This window comes from Pseudophryne corroboree, chromosome 3, assembly GCF_028390025.1.
Source record: "Pseudophryne corroboree isolate aPseCor3 chromosome 3, aPseCor3.hap2, whole genome shotgun sequence".
Lineage (NCBI taxonomy): Eukaryota > Metazoa > Chordata > Amphibia > Anura > Myobatrachidae > Pseudophryne > Pseudophryne corroboree.
In genome coordinates, this window is record NC_086446.1 from 531,553,963 (window position 1) to 531,558,805 (window position 4,843).

Sequence of the window (4,843 nt, forward strand, 5' to 3'; positions counted from 1 at the left end):
ATAATAAACATCATTGACTTTTATCCAAGTTGTCGTGGTCACGCCTTCGGGCAGTTATTATTTATGTTACTTACATGTCCAGGGGTCTGATACAACCTCCCAGGTTCCGGTACATCTCAGCCCCTACAACTGAGGCTGCCTCCCGTCAGCTCAGGCCCTCAGTTGTGACAGTAAGCACTGACCTAATGAATCCAGCCGGAGACCAGGATCAAGCGGCCAGGCCGATGCAAGAACTGGCAGCCCGACTAGAACATCAGGAGGCTGCACAGGGCCACATCATCCGCTGTCTCCAGGATCTCTCTACTCGGCTGGATGGGATTCAGACAACTCTCCGTGGATCAGGCGCGTCTGGTGCGTCAACCACAGTGACTCCAGCTATAACCCCACCCACCTTACCCATTTCTGCTCCACATCTTCATCTTCCAACGCCAGCAAAATTTGACGGATCTCCAAGATTCTGCAGGGGATTTCTCAACCAGTGTGAGATTCAGTTTGAGCTACAACCTGGCAATTTTCCCAGTGACCGTACAAAAATTGCCTACATTATTTCTCTTCTCAGTGGCTCAGCCCTTGATTGGGCATCACCGTTATGGGAGAGGTCCGACACCCTGCTATCTTTCTACACTGCCTTCGTGTCAACATTCAGGCGCATCTTCGACGAGCCAGGCCGGGTAACCTCAGCTTCATCCGAGATTCTCCGTTTACGCCAGGGGTCACGTACTGTAGGACAATATCTGATACAGTTCCAGATCCTGGCGTCCGAACTGGCATGGAACGACGAGGCCCTGTATGCTGCATTCTGGCATGGCTTATCTGAGCGTATTAAAGATGAGTTAGCTACCAGAGACTTACCTTCTAAGTTAGATGAGCTAATCTCACTCTGCACAAAAGTTGATTTACGTTTCAGAGAGAGAGCAACTGAGCGTGGAAGATCATCTGCTCCAAAATCTTCTGCTCCTCCTCCTCGTCAACTGTCACCATCTAAAGATGAGCCCATGCAACTTGGCCGTTCCCGTTTAACTCCTGCTGAGCGCCGAAGACGTCTCTCCGAGTTTCTCTGTCTCTATTGTGCAGCTCCGTCTCACACCATTAATGCCTGTCCCAAACGTCCGGGAAACTCCAAATCCTAGCTCGCCAAGGAGAGGGCCGGCTAGGAGTAATGATCTCCTCTCCATCTTCTCAAGATTGTAATCTCCCAGTCTCGCTTCAAGTTGCTCAACGTTATCGGAACGTCATTGCCATCCTGGATTCCGGAGCAGCTGGGAACTTTATTACCGAAGCCTATGTTAAACGGTGGTCCCTACCCACCGAGAGACTTCCTTCGTCCATTTCTTTAACTGCCGTGGATGGCAGCAAAATTTTTGATGCAGTTATTTCTTTAAGGACTCTACCAGTTCGTCTGAGAGTGGGAGTTCTTCATTCCGAACTTATTTCTTTTTTAGTGATTCCAAGAGCCACACATCCTGTGGTCCTGGGCCTTCCATGGCTCCGTCTTCACAATCCTACAATTGATTGGACGACTACGCAAATCCTGGCATGGGGTTCCTCCTGTGCTGAGACATGTTTGTTTAAAGTATTGCCTGTCTGTTCTTCCTCCCCCTGGTCGTCTGATGTTCCACCTCCTCCATATCAAGATTTCACGGATGTGTTCAGTAAAGCTTCTGCTGATATCCTTCCTCCTCATAGAGAATGGGACTGTCCGATTGATCTCGTTCCAGGGAAGGTTCCACCTCGAGGCCGAACTTATCCGTTGTCTCTGCCTGAGACGCATTCTATGGAGGAATATATTAAAGAGAACCTAGCAAAGGGGTTCATTCGACCTTCTTCTTCTCCAGCCGGCGCAGGCTTCTTTTTTGTAAAAAAGAAAGATGGTGGTCTGCGGCCGTGCATCGACTACAGAGGTTTGAACGACATTACCATCAAGAACCGTTATCCTTTACCCCTGATTACTGAGCTCTTTGACAGAGTTAGCGGAGCTACCATCTTTACAAAGCTGGACTTGCGAGGTGCATACAATCTCATCCGGATCCGTGAGGGTGACGAGTGGAAGACCGCATTTAACACCCGTGACGGACATTATGAGTACCTCGTCATGCCCTTCGGATTGAGCAATGCTCCAGCTGTCTTCCAGCATTTCGTCAATGAGATCTTCAGAGACATTCTATACCGTCATGTCGTGGTCTATCTAGATGATATCCTCATTTTTGCCAACAATTTAGAGGAACATCGTTTTTGGGTAAAGGAGGTTCTGTCCCGTCTCCGTGTCAATCATCTCTATTGCAAATTAGAGAAATGCGTCTTTGAAGTCAAGTCCATTCCGTTTCTAGGGTACATTGTGTCCGGTTCCGGACTAGAGATGGATCCTGAGAAACTACAAGCAATTCAGAATTGGCCGGTACCCTTAACCCTCAAAGGGGTCCAGAGGTTCTTAGGGTTCGCCAATTATTACCGAAAGTTTATACGAGACTTTTCCACCATTGTGGCGCCTATTACTGCTTTCACCAAGAAGGGTGCTAACCCGTCCAAGTGGTCTGAAGAAGCCATGCAAGCTTTTCATCTTTTAAAACAGAGGTTCATCTCTGCGCCTGTCCTGAAACAGCCTGACATCGACTCTCCTTTCATCCTAGAGGTGGATGCCTCCTCCGTTGGAGTAGGAGCGGTGTTATCTCAGAGGGCTAAAGATGGCCATTTACATCCTTGCAGTTTCTTCTCACGGAAGTTCTCCCCAGCGGAGCGCAACTATGCCATTGGCGACCAGGAGTTGCTAGCCATCAAGCTCGCTCTAGAGGAGTGGAGATATCTGTTGGAGGGAGCTTCTCATTCAATCACCATCCTTACAGACCACAAGAACCTTCTATATTTGAAAGGCGCACAATGTCTCAACCCTCGTCAGGCCAGATGGGCACTTTTCTTTTCCAGGTTCGACTTTAAACTCCAGTTCTGTCCGGGCTCTCAGAATCGCAAGGCCGATGCCCTTTCCCGCTCATGGGAGCAAGAAAATGAGTCAGAGTCTTCAGACAAGCATCCTATTATAAGTCCGTTGGCATTCTCCACGGTAGGGATGGACTCTACGCCCCCATCAGGGAAAAGTTTTGTGAAGCCGATGCTAAGGAAGAAGCTCATGCATTGGGCCCATGCTTCCCGTTTTGCCGGACATACAGGTATCCAAAAAACCCTGGAGTTTATCTCTAGGTCCTATTGGTGGCCAACTCTGAAAAAGGACGTCTTGGAGTTTATTGCATCTTGCCCAAAGTGTGCCCAACATAAAGTATCCCGCCAGTCGCCTGCGCGGCAACTGGTTCCACTATCCGTTCCCCGTCGACCATGGACCCACTTGTCGATGGATTTCATTACAGACTTACCCATGTGCAACAAGTTCAATACCATCTGGGTGGTAGTTGACCGGTTCACCAAGATGGCACACTTCATTTCTCTCACCGGTCTTCCGTCAGCTTCCAAGTTGGCTCAAGTATTCATACAAGAGATCTTCCGACTCCACGGTCTTCCTGAAGAAATTATCTCTGATCGAGGAGTTCAATTCACAGCCAAATTCTGGCGAAGTTTATGTCAAGTCCTCCAAGTCAAGCTAAAGTTTTCCACGGCTTACCATCCTCAGACCAATGGTCAAACCGAGAGGGTGAATCAGGACTTGGAGGCCTTCCTCCGCATCTATGTGTCCTCCTCTCAAGATGACTGGGTTCAATTACTTCCCTGGGCCGAGTTCTGTCATAACAACCAGTATCATTCTTCATCTGCTTCAACACCATTCTTCACTAACTTTGGATTCCACCCTAAAGTCCCTGAGTTCCAACCGCTTCCAGCAACTTCTGTTCCCGCAGTGGATATCACCTTGCATCAGTTTGCCAATATCTGGAAGAGTGTACGATCAGCTCTGCTCAAGGCATCGTTCAGGTACAAGAAGTTTGCGGATAAGAAGCGTCGAGCAGTTCCTGCTCTCAAGGTGGGTGATCGGGTATGGTTATCCACGAAGAATTTGAGGTTAAGAGTTCCCAGTATGAAGTTTGCACCTCGCTATATCGGTCCTTTCAAGATTGAACAAGTCATCAACCCTGTTTCTTACAGACTCCAGTTGCCTCCCTTCTTAAAAATACCCAGGACATTCCATGTTTCCCTGTTGAAACCGCTGATCTTGAATCGGTTTCATTCCTCACTTCCTCCAACTCCGAAAGTCCAAACTCAACGAGGCGTTGAGCATGAAGTGGCCAAGATCCTGGACTCACGTCACCGTTACGGTCAACTACAATATCTTATTGACTGGAAGGGTTATGGTCCTGAGGAACGTTCATGGACCAATGCTTCTGATGTCCATGCTCCTGCCTTGGTCCGGAGATTCCATTCCAAGTTTCCTCAAAAGCCAAAGAAGTGTCCTGGGGCCACTCCTAAAGGGGGGGGTGCTGTCACGATCCGGGTATCTGGACGCCATTTCTTACCCATCAGATGCCTCCTAAGGCTGGCTCAGCGCTCCAGGACCGGATCCCATCTGTTATCCTGATGTGTACATTCCTGTATCCTCTCCTGTCACTCTGGGACGCTGTCACAGTAAACGCCATATTACACCTGGCATGGCGTCTCCCGCGGCCTCCGCCGCCGTCCCTGAACTTCTGCATGCAGAGTGTCTGAGTGGCGATTACGTCAGCCGCGGCCTCCGCTGTGTCCGCGTGGTTGGATGTGCATCTGTCAGCCTGGCGCCTCCTGTCTCCGGTGGCCGGCGCCGCCATTACTGTTTTCATTACCACATGGATCACAAACCAAACTTCCCTCCAAGTGTCTGCATGGGCGCAGCCATCTTGGATTCTGTCAGCTGATCATTTCCACCAATCTG